This window comes from Lathyrus oleraceus, chromosome 3 (assembly GCF_024323335.1).
Source record: "Lathyrus oleraceus cultivar Zhongwan6 chromosome 3, CAAS_Psat_ZW6_1.0, whole genome shotgun sequence".
In the NCBI taxonomy this organism is placed as follows: Eukaryota; Viridiplantae; Streptophyta; class Magnoliopsida; order Fabales; family Fabaceae; genus Lathyrus; species Lathyrus oleraceus.
Genome location: NC_066581.1, coordinates 533,398,044 through 533,413,539, shown reverse-complemented (window position 1 = coordinate 533,413,539; position 15,496 = coordinate 533,398,044). Strand labels below are relative to the sequence as shown.

The window sequence follows — 15,496 nt, the reverse complement described above, 5'->3', positions numbered from 1 at the left end:
TTGGTTCAGAGGTATCTGGTGCTGAATTTGTAGGGTGGATTAGGATCCAATCCCCCACAACTGCAATTGGGTTAATAAAGGGTTACACCAACTTATGTACCAGAGCCCCATGCTTAAGAGCATAATCACTAACCGGTCACTTTACTATGAGTATGTACGGATAACGGGCTTAATGTGATTGCACCTGAATGAAAAGGACTTGATGAAACGAAAAGAATGCCTAGGTATGGTGGGGTAATGTGATTGATTTGTATTAGAGTGAAAGGAAGGAAGGAGAGAAAAGAGAGAGAGAGAGAGAAAGTGGATCTGAATTCTGTTATGTATTGATTCTGTTTGTTATATATTTTTTCTGTTACAGTGAATAGGATATATATAGGTATTATAACCTGTGCCACTACTGGACTTAACCTACACCACACACACTAACTAACTACACGTTAGTTATGATGACATGGCACTCTAGAATATACACTAATACTCCCCCCACAAGTTCAAGGTGGCTGCAAAGTCAGGCTTGAGGCAGACAAGTTGAGCTTGCTTCTGAGCTCCAGAAATCTTGAACTTCAAAGACTTCCCATAAAGGTCAGTGTCACTCTTTTATGCTTATAACATCATGTGTTGTTATAATTTCGTCTTTTTGTTTACTCTAAAATGTTACTCTTTTTATTTCCCAAAATTATAACTAACTTGTTCGTCCGATTCTTTGTAGGAAAGTATTTACGCTCTTGTCATGAATAGATCAAAATGAGTCTTGAGGTCATTACAGGTAATGTTCTTCTATTGCTTCTTTTCATTTGGTTTTTACAATAAATGCAACGTGATTGTTTTGTTACAAGTAGTAATACTGCACAAATCCAACAAATATTGAGCAGCTTCTCGCACTTTCTTTTTTTATATTATAATGATAAGGGTTGTATTGTGTTTTGATTTCACTGTTTCTTTGGTCATATTTTTTGGGTTATATTTGATAGGGAGAGCCAGCCGTTGAGGTTACAAATGAAGGTGTTGATGCTGCAGGGCATACAATTGGTACATTTTTGGAGGTCGTGTTCAAACTTAGGAAGGTTCTCAACCCCAAGAGTGTGATCAAACCAACATCACTAGCTAAAGATTATTTTGAATCCACAACTAACTAGATCGTCCGATGCTTTGTAGGTACCACACCTTTGCTATGACCATGTCAGTCTTGAGGTCCTTAGAGGTAATGTTCTTCTGTTTGCCTCTTTTAATTTGGTCTGATTTGTTTGTGCTCAACAAATTATTCAGGTTCATTCGTTGATTTCATTTATTAATGTACACAAGTTCTATAAAATCGTGGAGCCTTGTCATGACTTGAACATTTTTTCAGATATTATTCAGGTCTTTTTGAACTATGTAATGATTAAATGAACTTATTCTTTGTTTAAATTAAATATTTCTTCCATATTAAATTTGGCGGCCTTAGTCCACTTGTTCAGTTTATTTTCCTGAATTTATAGTAATTGGTGACCGGTTCCATGAGAATAGAAAGTGATGCAGGGAACCTTTGATTTGGAAGTATAATTCGGTCTGCATCCCAGTTATTTTTCATATAGAGTTTCATGCATTTCTTTAGATTATATCACATAAATTTGTTAATTGATTTGTAGTATCTACACCTTCGATCAAAGGTGTGTTCCAATGTCAGGCACGTGTTGGTTCCTGACACTGACACATCCACATTCAATTGATTAATTTTTTTAATTATTACTGGTGTTGACGTGTCACTGTCGTGTCCCATGTCCGTATTGTATATGTTAATTTATTAATTAGTGCGTTTCAGGGATTTGTCATTGTCTCAGCTTTACTCGATACAACATTGCTACAGTTCATTTAAAATTATCCATCTCCTTCTGCAATCTATAAGAAAAATTGCACGGTTGACTTAATATACCCTTGTTATGGTTTTATGGATAATCTCTCAATATTTGAATATGCAATTGTAAACTTGTCATGATCTGCGGGAGAATATATAAGATACTATGTTCTTTTATTTACAATATTATTTTGAATTCATAACTTGACCGTCGGAGTTTTTGCAGGTACCACACCTTTGCAGTGTCATACTATGTTCATGAGTATGATGAAACAGAAAGGAAATGGTAGGAAGTTTGGTTTGCTGTGATCGGTTCCATGAGATTTAGAAAGTGATGCAGGGACGCCTTTGATCATGCTCAACAAGCTGCTAGAGTTTTCAAGAACAGAAACAGCCTGCGGTCTACCCTATTGGAAGCACCATCCGTTCTTCAACCCAACATACGAGTGGATGAGTGTCATTGACTCGGGCCTGCTGGAACATTGGAATTGGCAGAGGGTGAAAATGTTTGGTGACAACTGGTTCCTAGTGATTCGGTTAATCGAAGATGAAGCAAACGATGGAAATTGTGAGTTATTCTTCATCTATTTTAAGATTAAGAAAACAAAAGATAGAGTTCTTAGATGATGAGATTCCCATGCTAGAGTTTTGCTTATAAGATTGTTAACCATTCCTAGAATTTTGGTTACAGTTACTTTGGCTCGTTCATCACGCTTCAGATTAATGTGAGCACCTCGCCCAGCACTGTACCTATTATCATCCTGGCTATATTCGTCGAGCCAATTTTCCTCTTCACAAGCAAAAAGCCACTTATCAATTCTACCGGTTACGTCTCTTCTGCTCAAAGCTTCATCTTTAGCTTTCACTATCTGTGCTTCAATGCTAGCTAATAATTCACAAGGATCAACCAGGCCAGAATCTATTAATGCACTAGCTTTCTCGGCAGCAGTACTTGTATCAGGTTCGATATGAGTCAATCTACATATTTCTTCTAACTCTGACCTCTTCTTAAAAACAAACAAGTTCTTGGGGTTCTGCCATGGGTCGGGTAAGTTCTTGCATTTCTTCTAATAAACTCACCTCGTGACCTGACATTTCTTATTAAAGCTATTGATCCAATGGGTGGATGTGCAGATGGTGCTATTTCGGATATCTAGTCATTCTACTTGCTTTTAGTTTCGCAAGTTTTTCCACTTCTGCCGAAGCCTTCTCTATCACATTTGTTGAAAGACCGCCTCTTTCGGTGTTTTCTTATGGCGAAGTTGCAACAATAGAAGTAATCCTCAGAAAAGTGTTCCTCTCTTCTTTTGACGTGTCCATCAAATTCCAAAGTTCGAATAGGTTAGCGACAATATCCTTCAACTTCTGTATTCTGACTTTTCTTTCGGTTTTTAACTTGAGAATGGTCTTCTCTAAACCTTCCAATGTGCTATTGCTAATATTAGTTGATTGCTCCACCTGAGTCCCGTGCAAGCTCGGATGTACATCGTCTACTGTTTGGCCGAAATCCAATCCAAGAACACCACAGAGAGTATGCACCTCATTAACACATTGCATCTAATTTAGTTGCTATGAATAATTAAGTAGGTGTTTGAATGCAATATAGAGAGAATTATATACATGAATGGTTAAAAAGTAAATAAATTGATACAAAATGAAAGGATTACGGGGAAACCGGTGAATTTGTGGAAAATGTAGCTGAAGATGTGAAAAGGGACAAGTTGGTTGGTGAAGAAACTCCTTCCGTGTAAGATATGGGCGCCGGTAGATTGAGGGCGTGGTGGGTGGAAGTAAAGGAGGCGGTAGGCGGCTCTAAGGACGTAGGAATTGTTTCTTTCAAAGATTAAACTTAAAACTAGATTGGTACTATTTGAGAGGTATTGAATAAAACAATTGAAAATTTGTCATTTATTTAGAAAACACAACTAATACATTTCATTGATTAAAAAACTTGGAATTAAAGTCGTGCACTACTCGCAGCTACCTTGGGAGGCTTTATTTGATGGAGAATGCATGAGCGGCTCAATATCTGAATTGATAGCAATATTTCCCATTCCAGTCGCCATGCCTCCCCCTCATCTTTGTCCTTGGTCTTCTGGTCAGGAGTAGCAGTTGTTGTTTCTTGATCAATGATAAACCCCCGGCTGGCTATTGGGAAATATTCCAAATTCATCTTTCTCAATGCTCTTACGCGTGGCAAGACACTTGTATTATATTTAATGTGGTTTACAAGCTCCTTTGGGATTGGTGAGCTGGAAAATATATATGCCTTCTTGTATAGAGGCTTTCCTCCAGACATATCAGACAAGCATATGCCTACATCCTCTTATGAAGTCTGGATGAAATAACAGGATCCAATGATGGTAACGGTTGTTGTCGAAGCTGCAGGTTATCAGAAGGTACAGTGAGAAAGAATCCAATCAATGATAGGGATTTTGTGGCGAGACTGATAGCTGAAGTAACCATTTCGAAACACTGTATTTGCCTGCACAGAGTCCGTAGAAGTGCCATCATGATTGACAGTTGAGGACGACCGGCTTATCATATTATCTATAAGCAGCTATACGCTTGTTCAGAGGAATAGAAATGTGTTGATGCTTGATTCACTTCCAGGCCACTTAAAATTGCAGCAGAGAGAGCAGTTACGATCACTACGCGCTTAGCCTTGTTTTCGTCTGTGTCGGATGGGCTGGTTTGCAGAATTCTGGTAACGCGACCACTGTCATGCTTACGCAGGAAATCATAAGGCTCCTGTTTGACATGCTTGGTTTGCTAATTTGGTTTGGAGAATATGGACTGAGGTAAAATGTCGCAGTTATCCAGACAGCTGGTGTAGCCGCCGTAGGATCTGCCGCTTCAGCATCACTGCTAGTTGCCGACCTCGTTGTTTATCGTCTTGCAATTGCAGGTGGATCCTGCTGCACTTTGTTGCTGCATTTTGTCAACGACCATGCCTTGTTCTGCATGTTCTGCTATTGGTGTTTTGTACATGGCCATGAGGTATCACAACTCAGGCAATCCCTTATATTCTTTGCATCGAGATCCGTAAGCGTCGTGCCAATGTGCTCCGCTCAGTATCACTCCTCCTACGAAATGCTTGGAATAATTAGGCGAGCCCAAAGTTTCTGAACGACAGTGAGTCCAGGTTCCTCCAGACAAGTTCTCAAAGAAGATTTTGTAGGCAAAGTTGATTCATACCATGCAAGCTCTTTGGTGAGCTTCAGAATTGCCGCATTTTCTGTCTCAAAGACAAAATTTGCATCATCAACAGCATCGCCGGCATCGGCCAAAGAGAATTAGGTAGCATCAGCAGAAAACTCCTCAATCGCCTGACGAATAGTTCTGAAGTTTCCAGTGGGCTTGGACATTTTCTCAGAATTGAGCATTGTTAGAAGTTTTTTTATGCAGGAAATTGGTTCGTGGCTTTTCTGTTGTTTACGACTTTGATGCATCTTTTCCGTTATGCTGCACGTTTGCTGCGATATTGCATTTGCGGTTTTCTGTTTTGCATCACCGTTTATCGTAACTAGATCGTATTGATGCCGCTAGCTTGGCTTGTTGGTTGTGTTTTGTTCAGCTGCTTTGGCTTGGATGGCAGCGCGTGCTTGTCGGCAATGCTGATGCATTACCGTCGGTTTTCATTTCCGTTTGAATTGTCGGCTAGTGGTTGTTGTTGTGGCATTATCGACGGAGACTAAGCTTGAAATTGAGTAACTGCGGAGACTTCCATACCATGAAAACCAGCACTGAAAGATGTACCAATATTGGATTGGATGCCAAGCATCAGGAGGGAGGCACCATCCATGACTCTGTTTCTAAACCTCTTCAATCTGTCCATATTTTAAGCAAACTTCCTCCAAAGTAGCATGCTTTATAAGACAACAACCTTGATGCCGTCCAGTTTTTCTATCCTTGATCAGGGCGACCCTAATCACATTCCCGTGTTCCTTAAACAAAGTACAAATATTTTTCTTAGTTTGGAAAAATTTCCAAAATGGTATGTGTTTAGTAGCTTCTGCATGGTGTTGCAATGTCGTCGCTTGAATGGATGGCTAGATTATCCTAATTGTTGTTGTAGCTGGGAGAAGGCCTTGTTTCCATCAATGTCTATTTGGTGATAGTGAAATACTTCTGCCATGGGTTCTTTGTGAAGTTCTTGTTATGATAAATTCTTGCACGGATACTGTTATGCTACTATTGGTTTGACATGGTTCGCTAGTGAATTGCGAGGTGATATTGTCAGTCTGTTGTCATGTTGTAGATGTTCATGCAATGCAGGTTTGTTGCTTTTCTGTTGCAAACTAATTCCATGCCTTGGCTCGAGGAAGGTGTCGCATGATTGTTGGCAGGTTGAATGGTTTTTGTGGCAGGGTTGTAACATGCTTTATGATGAGGTATTATGTTGCTGATTTGAGTTGATCTCGTTCATGGAGGGCTGGAATTGCTAAAATTGATGATGGTGCTGCTCCTCAAGCCAACACCATTGTAGAACATCATGGGCAATGAACACAAGTTTGTCTCTTCGTCAGAATTTTCAACTTTAGATAACTTTGAAATAGTTGAAGTGATTGAATCCTTCTCCACCATTTCTTGGATGCTTGCTGGACATAATTGGGAACTGAAGGATTTATCTAACAATGATGACAATGTCAAAAGTGATTGCTCTGATGCGAAAGATGGTCTTGAAGATGTAGATGGATGAAGAAGTCGCTTTGGAATGTGTTGTGCCGCTAGGGAACGCACATAACTCAGTGACTTCACAATAGCCTCGGAAGCAAATTCAGATATGGGCAAAGGAGATGTATTTTTCAGTGTTGTTGATGTACAAGATTGTTGGTTAAAAGAACTTGACCATGGTTGATTCAGGTTTTGTTACGCCGTCGGCGCGCTTACGGCAGCAGCGTTTGAGCTTGCGGCTCTTGATGTTGTGGTCGCTATTTTTCCGGTTTTGTGGCTTGGCAGTGTGCGTTTTCTACTGCCTTTTGGTGGCTGAGAAATATCTAATTCGTTTTTAATTTCTATTACTTGATGTCGCAGTTGGCTGTGTTATTTTTGGACAAAAAGCCACCATGAACGAGTTTCCTCCCAAGTCTATGTAGTTCACATCACACCAATGCGTCACAGAAAGTGAGCATATTAGTAGCTGTCAGTTTGCCCGATAAGTAGCGAGTGAGCTTCTCTCTCATGGTAAAGGTAGTATGATTGACGGGAGTCTCGTTTAAGATCCGGTGGGCCACCTACTATGGTTTCCGCTATCGGGCCACCCACCATTTATTTCCACGCTGCAGAAGTCCAGTCCTGGGTGTGAGGGGGTTTGTTAAGAGTCCCACATCGGACAATATATGGCCTAAACATGTGTTTATAAGTGGGGGCAGTCCTCACTCTACTAACCGTTTTTGTAGAGTTGAGTTAGGCCCAAACCACACATTCTTAACAGTATTATATAGAGATTTTAAGTGCCTTGTCCGGGTTATTATTATCCATATGTAGTAACCGTGTCTTTAATAGATATTGATGCACATCAACTTGAAAAGTTGCAAATTGTTTTTAACTCATTTCAGATCCAGTAATCTCCAATGCCGTTGTTGGAATTCTTGTTGGTTTAGTTACTAGCCATGATGGTGGTGTTGAAAACGTAACATTTATTGTAGGAAATAAATTTTTTGCAGTTACTGAATATGATTCCGTTTTGTATGACTTCCAAATCATATTTTCTGATTTGTACAAATTTGCTCTAGTGGTTTTTCTTCAATGAAGCTACAGCATGGCTACAGATCATTTAAAATTAGCCATCTTCTTCTTGTGTCGTCTATAAGAAAAATTGCACGGTTGACTTAATATATCCTTGTTATGGTTTTATGGACAATCTTTCTCAATTATTATTATTTGATTGTGCAATTGTGAAGTTGTTATGATCTGCCTGTGATTAGTATGTTCTTTTATTTACTAAAATTATTTTGAATTCATAACTAACTTGATCGTCGGAGTTTTTGCAGGTACCGCATCTTTGGTGTGTCATGCTATGCTCATGAGTATGATGAAACAGAAAGGAAATGCAACATCTTAAAAACATGGTAGGAAGTTTACCTTTGATTTGAGCTGCTGGCCATGCTTAACAGTCCGGTCTTCAACCGAGCTAAGTGAATGAGATTCATTGACATGGGGGGCCTTCTGAAACATTGGAAATGGGCAGAGGCTGAAAACTTTGGGTGTCAGGCTGTGTTTGAAGTGGGGAGTCATGCCTCAAATATAAATTCTGGTGTCCCTAGTGAAAGTTGAAGCAAAACATTGGAAATTTGAGTTGTTCTTCATAATGCCTATTAAGCTCACGAGATCTTGCGAAAGAAATGGGAGAAGGTGTGTAGAGAAAATAAAAGGCGGCGAGGGGACTGGGTATATAAAATTTGAGAGCTTTCAACTTAGCTTTGGTTTGGTACTGGCTCTTGAGGTTACATGTAGAAAAACAAACTCAGTTTTTGAAAACCAGAATTTCATGTATATGGACCCAACATATTATTCAAACAAGTTTATTTGAACAGTAATATATAAGACAATTATTGCCCTTTTGTAATTTGTACAAGTAAAGTGTAAACTTTGAATTTTGTTTGAAATCGTGATTTCCGTTTTTGATTTGGTTCTCACAATATAGATAATGCATTCATAGAAAGTAAGTTACTTTAACTTGTTGGTATCTTCCAAAGGTAATTAGAAATAGGATGTTTGGTTCAGTAGCACTTTCTAACTGTATCTTGTTCTTTTTCCTGTTTCAAAAGACTTCCCATAAAGGTCAATGCCACTCTTTTATGCTTATAACATCATGCGTTTTTATAATTCCGTCTTTTTGTTTATTCTAAAATGTTACTCTTTTTATTTTCCAAAATTATTTTGAAATGATAACTAACTTGTTCGTCCGAGTCTTTATAGGAAGGTATGTACGCTTTTGTCATGAATAGATCAAAATGAGTCTTGTGGTCATTTAAGGTAATGTTCTTCTATGGCCTCTGTTCATTTGATTTTTAGAATGTATGCTAAGTGATTGTTTTTTTACAAATAGTAAATACTGCACATATCTATAATAAATATTGGGTTGTTTCTGACACTTTCATTTTTATATTATTCGGGTAAGGGTTGTATTGTGTTTTGATTTCACTGTTTTTTTTGTCATATTTGATAGGGAGAGCAGCAATTGAGGTTACAAATGAAGGTGTTGATGCTGCAGGGCATACAATTGGTACATCTTTGGAGGTCATTTCCAACTTAGGAAGGTTCTCAACCCCGAGAGAATGATCAAACCAACATCACTAGCTAAAGATTATTTTGAATCCATAACTAACTTGATCGTCCGATACTTTGTAGGTATGACACCTTTAGCTAATGATGCTAGTTTCTTTTGCTGTGATCATGTCAGACTTGAGGCCCTTAGAGGTAATGTTCTTATGTTTGCCTCTTTTAATTTGGTTTGATTTGTTTGTGCTCAACAAATTATTTAGGTTCATTCGTTGATTTCGTTTATTAATATGTACAAGTTTTATAAAAACGTGAAGCCTTTTCTTGACTTGAATATTTTTTCAGATATTATTCAGGTTTTTTTTGAACTATGCAATGATTCAATGAACTTGTTCTTTGTCTAAAATCAATATTTCTTCCATATTAAATCTGGCTGCCTTACTTCACTTGTTCAGTTTATTTTTTCTGAATTTATAGTAATTTGTGACCTTTTCCATGAGATATAGAAAGTGAAGAAGGGAACCTTTGATTTGGAAGCATAATTCGGTCTGCATCCCAACTATTTTTCATATAGAGTATCATGCATTACATTAGATTAAATCACATAAATTTGTTAATTAATCTATAGAACCTACACCTCCGATCAAAGGTGTGTCCAATGTCAGACACGTGTTGGTTTCTGTTTCTGACACTGACTTACCACATTCAAATTATTTATTTTTAAAATTAATACTGGTGTTGACGTGTCATTCTCGTGTCCCATGCTCGTATTGTATAAAAAAGTTTGAAATCCATAATATAAAATTTCCAGTGCCTTGTTCTGGTCATTGTTATCCATATGTGGTAAATATGTCTTTAATAGATATTTATGTACATCAACATGAAAATTTGTATATTGTTTATAATTCATTTCAGATCCTAGTAATTTCCAACTATGACTATCAAAATCTTTTTATTGGGACTTTAGATAAAAAGTCATCCTGCATATGTTCTGATTTGTACAAATTTGCTGAGGTGGTTTTCCTTCAATTGTGGTTGCAGGGATTTGTCATCGTCTCAGTTTTATTCGATACAACATCTTGCCCTCATACACCTTCACAAAATGGGGTAGCCAGACGTAAAAATATGCATCTTGTAGAAACCGCTTGGACCTTACTTCTCTATGGTAATGTTCCATTCTGGTTATGGGGGATATTATGCTAATATGGCATGTTACCCTATAAACCTCATGCCCTCGTCTGTCCTTAACAACAATATCCCTCATTTAATTTTGTTGTTTCCTTATTCCCCCTTCACCCAATTCCTCCTCGTGTCTTCGAGTCTACAATATTTGTTAAAGTAAATGCTCGTGACGGTGACGGTACGGTGATCGCCCATGGTTCTCTTTCTCTCTCTTCCAGGTTACTCCTACCCTATCTCATATCGAAACATTGGGGACAATGTTCGGTTTAAGCGCGGGAGGAGATTTTTATCGTTTTTTATTGTTTTTCTTTATTTTTAGTATGTTTTGTGCGTTTTTAGTTGTTTGCTTTTCCTTTCTATAAAATAACATGTGTTTGACGAGTCATCTGTGTAGTGTATCCGTATTTCTTCCATTTCTTTAATCTTACCAAAAAAAATTGTGAGCAAAGAAAACAGTGCATCTTGAATATTCAGGCTATAAGACAGGTTTATGACGAGATTTAAAAGATTTAGAAAAACTTTTTTTAAAACATGTATTGTCTTAACACCGTAGGGTTCATGATTATAAGAGTCCTTCCCGATACCCCATATGCTGTGGCCCCAATTTTTGTTCCAAAAAAGTCCTTAAGTAGTTTATCCTTGCAGTCAGCTCCGGCTTAAGCATGCTCTACGTAAGGTACCGATGAAAATAAGTGAATGATCACAAAAAAATTTCCTGCTTTGTTCTCAAGTCATATGAAAATTCGGGCTAGGTGACTCTCACACGGTCATTTAACCCAGTAAAATAAAGACATATGCTAAACATCCAGAAAAAAAAAAAAAATATATATATATATATATATATATATATATATATATATATATATATATATATATGAATATTGTTGGTTGGTTCAGAGGTATCTGGTGCTGAACTTGGTAGGGTGGATTACGATCCAATCCCCCACAACTGCAAATTGGGTTAAATAAATGGGTTACACACCACTTATGTACCAGAGTCCCATGCTTAGAAAAATAATTCTTGCTTTGTTCTTAAGTCATATGAAAATTCGGGCTAGGTGACTCTCACAAGGTCATTTAACCCAGTAAAATAAAGACATATGCGAAACATGCAGAAGAAAAAAAAATAATATATAATAATATATATTATAGATATAATATATATATATTATATATATATAATATATATATATATAATATATATATATATATATATTAATATATATAATATATAATATATTATATATATATATATATATATATTATATTATATATATATATAAGAATATGCCTATTGTTGGTTGGTTCAGAGGTATCTGGTGCTGAATTTGGTAGGATGGATTACGATTCAATCCCCCACAACTGCAAATTGGGTTAAATAAAGGGGTTACACCAACTTATGTACCAGAGCCCCATGCTTAAGAGCATAATCACTAACCGGTCACTTTACTATGAGTATGTACGGATAACGGGCTTAATGTGATTGCACCTGAATGAAAAGGACTTGATGAAAACGAAAAGAAGGCCTAGGTATGGTGGGGTAATGTGGATTGATTTGTATTAGAGTGAAAGGAAGGAAGGAGAGAAAAGAGAGAGAGAGAGAGAGAGAGAAAGTGGATCTGAATTCTGTTATGTATTAATTCTGTTTGTTATATATTTTTATTCTGTTACAGTGAATAGGATATATATAGGTATCATAACCTGTGCCACTACTGGACTTAACCTACACCGCACACACTAACTAACTACACGTTAGTTATGATGACATGGCACTCTAGAATATACACTAATACTCCCCCACAAGTTCAAGGTGGCTGCAAAGTCAGGCTTGAGGCAGACAAGTTGAGCTTGCTTCTGAGCTCCAGAAATCTTGAACTTCAAAGACTTCCCATAAAGGTCAGTGTCACTCTTTTATGCTTATAACATCATGTGTTGTTATAATTTCGTCTTTTTGTTTACTCTAAAATGTTACTCTTTTTATTTCCCAAAATTATAACTAACTTGTTCGTCCGAATCTTTGTAGGAAATATGTACGCTCTTGTCATGAATAGATCAAAATGAGTCTTGAGGTCATTACAGGTAATGTTCTTCTATTGCTTCTTTTCATTTGGTTTTTACAATAAATGCAACGTGATTGTTTTGTTACAAGTAGTAAATACTGCACAAATCCATAACAAATATTGAGCAGCTTCTCGCACTTTCTTTTTTATATTATAATGATAAGGGTTGTATTGTGTTTTGATTTCACTGTTTCTTTTGGTCATATTTTTGGGTTATATTTGATAGGGAGAGCCAGCCGTTGAGGTTACAAATGAAGGTGTTGATGCTGCAGGGCATACAATTGGTACATTTTTGGAGGTCGTGTTCAAACTTAGGAAGGTTCTCAACCCCAAGAGTGTGATCAAACCAACATCACTAGCTAAAGATTATTTTGAATCCACAACTAACTAGATCGTCCGATGCTTTGTAGGTACCACACCTTTGCTATGACCATGTCAGTCTTGAGGTCCTTATAGGTAATGTTCTTCTGTTTGCCTCTTTTAATTTGGTTTGATTTGTTTGTGCTCAACAAATTATTCAGGTTCATTCGTTGATTTCATTTATTAATGTACAAGTTCTATAAAATCGTGGAGCCTTGTCATGACTTGAACATTTTTTCAGATATTATTCAGGTCTTTTTTGAACTATGCAATGATTAAATGAACTTATTCTTTGTTTAAATTAAATATTTCTTCCATATTAAATTTGGCGGCCTTAGTCTACTTGTTCAGTTTATTTTTCCTGAATTTATAGTAATTGGTGACCGGTTCCATGAGAATAGAAAGTGATGCAGGGAACCTTTGATTTGGAAGTATAATTCGGTCTGCATCCCATTTATTTTTCATATAGAGTTTCATGCATTTCTTTAGATTATATCACATAAATTTGTTAATTGATTTGTAGTATCTACACCTTCGATCAAAGGTGTGTCCAATGTCAGGCACGTGTTGGTTCCTGACACTGACACATCCACATTCAATTGATTAATTTTTTTAAATTATTACTGGTGTTGACGTGTCACTGTCGTGTCCCATGTCCGTATTGTATATGTTAATTTATTAATTAGTGCGTTTCAGGGATTTGTCATTGTCTCAGCTTTACTCGATACAACATTGCTACAGTTCATTTAAAATTATCCATCTCCTTCTGCAATCTATAAGAAAAATTGCACGGTTGACTTAATATACCCTTGTTATGGTTTTATGGATAATCTCTCAATATTTGAATATGCAATTGTAAACTTGTCATGATCTGCGGGAGAATATATAAGATACTATGTTCTTTTATTTACAATATTATTTTGAATTCATAACTTGACCGTCGGAGTTTTTGCAGGTACCACACCTTTGCCGTGTCATACTATGTTCATGAGTATGATGAAACAGAAAGGAAATGGTAGGAAGTTTGGTTTGCTGTGATCGGTTCCATGAGATTTAGAAAGTGATGCAGGGACGCCTTTGATCATGCTCAACAAGCTGCTAGAGTTTTCAAGAACAGAAACAGCCTGCGGTCTACCCTATTGGAAGCACCATCCGTTCTTCAACCCAACTACGAGTGGATGAGTGTCATTGACTCGGGCCTGCTGGAACATTGGAATTGGCAGAGGGTGAAAATGTTTGGTGACAACTGGTTCCTAGTGATTCGGTTAATCGAAGATGAAGCAAACGATGGAAATTGTGAGTTATTCTTCATCTATTTTAAGATTAAGAAACAAAAGATAGAGTTCTTAGATGATGAGATTCCCATGCTAGAGTTTTGCTTATAAGATTGTTAACCATTCCTAGAATTTTGTTACAGTTACTTTGGCTCGTTCATCACGCTTCAGATTAATGTGAGCACCTCGCCCAGCACTGTACCTATTATCATCCTGGCTATATTCGTCGAGCCAATTTTCCTCTTCACAAGCAAAAAGCCACTTATCAATTCTACCGGTTACGTCTCTTCTGCTCAAAGCTTCATCTTTAGCTTTCACTATCTGTGCTTCAATGCTAGCTAATAATTCACAAGGATCAACCAGGCCAGAATCTATTAATGCACTAGCTTTCTCGGCAGCAGTACTTGTATCAGGTTCGATATGAGTCAATCTACATATTTCTTCTAACTCTGACCTCTTCTTAAAAACAAACAAGTTCTTTCATTCTACTTGCTTTTAGTTTCGCAAGTTTTTCCACTTCTGCCGAAGCCTTCTCTATCACATTTGTTGAAAGACCGCCTCTTTCGGTGTTTTCTTATGGCGAAGTTGCAACAATAGAAGTAATCCTCAGAAAAGTGTTCCTCTCTTCTTTTGACGTGTCCATCAAATTCCAAAGTTCGAATAGGTTAGCGACAATATCCTTCAACTTCTGTATTCTGACTTTTCTTTCGGTTTTTAACTTGAGAATGGTCTTCTCTAAACCTTCCAATGTGCTATTGCTAATATTAGTTGATTGCTCCACCTGAGTCCCGTGCAAGCTCGGATGTACATCGTCTACTGTTTGGCCGAAATCCAATCCAAGAACACCACAGAGAGTATGCACCTCATTAACACATTGCATCTAATTTAGTTGCTATGAATAATTAAGTAGGTGTTTGAATGCAATATAGAGAGAATTATATACATGAATGGTTAAAAAGTAAATAAATTGATACAAAAATGAAAGGATTACGGGGAAACCGGTGAATTTGTGGAAAATGTAGCTGAAGATGTGAAAAGGGACAAGTTGGTTGGTGAAGAAACTCCTTCCGTGTAAGATATGGGCGCCGGTAGATTGAGGGCGTGGTGGGTGGAAGTAAAGGAGGCGGTAGGCGGCTCTAAGGACGTAGGAATTGTTTCTTTCAAAGATTAAACTTAAAACTAGATTGGTACTATTTGAGAGGTATTGAATAAAACAATTGAAATTTGTCATTTATTTAGAAAACACAACTAATACATTTCATTGATTAAAAAACTTGGAATTAAAGTCGTGCCTTCCATTAAAAAATATAAGTTCTACCTAAATAACTAAAGTATGATTGGCTTAAATAGAACTAAAAAGAATATAAACTAAATTAATTTAATTTTGAACTTCACATAATATGGTCATATTATTAGATAGATATTGATCTAATATCTATAATAGCAAGACTTTCTGATGTCAATCCGACTTTTCTTTTTGAAGACTTCGGAGATGTGTTAAGAGTCCCACATCGGACAATATATGGCCTGAACATTAGTGTTGTATGGTATACTTACAT

The 15,496-nt window shown here is 37.0% G+C and overlaps 2 long non-coding RNA genes across 4 annotated transcripts; both read left to right on the top strand.

Moving 5' to 3' along the window:
* The first annotated feature begins 722 nt into the window (after positions 1–722).
* Positions 723–15,132, top strand: LOC127128748 (uncharacterized). 3 transcript variants are annotated; one of them, XR_007806015.1, is made up of 5 exons: positions 723–766; positions 972–1,064; positions 1,156–1,201; positions 13,619–13,959; positions 14,081–15,132. It is a non-coding gene; the product is annotated as an uncharacterized LOC127128748 (long non-coding RNA). The 3 variants fall into 3 exon arrangements; XR_007806017.1 differs by having other exon boundaries at positions 733–766; positions 972–1,080; XR_007806018.1 differs by lacking the exon at positions 723–766 and having other exon boundaries at positions 983–1,043.
* LOC127128751 (uncharacterized) lies at positions 12,270–12,760 on the top strand. Its single transcript, XR_007806021.1, has 3 exons — positions 12,270–12,322; positions 12,530–12,622; positions 12,714–12,760. It is a non-coding gene; the product is annotated as an uncharacterized LOC127128751 (long non-coding RNA).
* Positions 15,133–15,496: the final 364 nt, after the last annotated feature.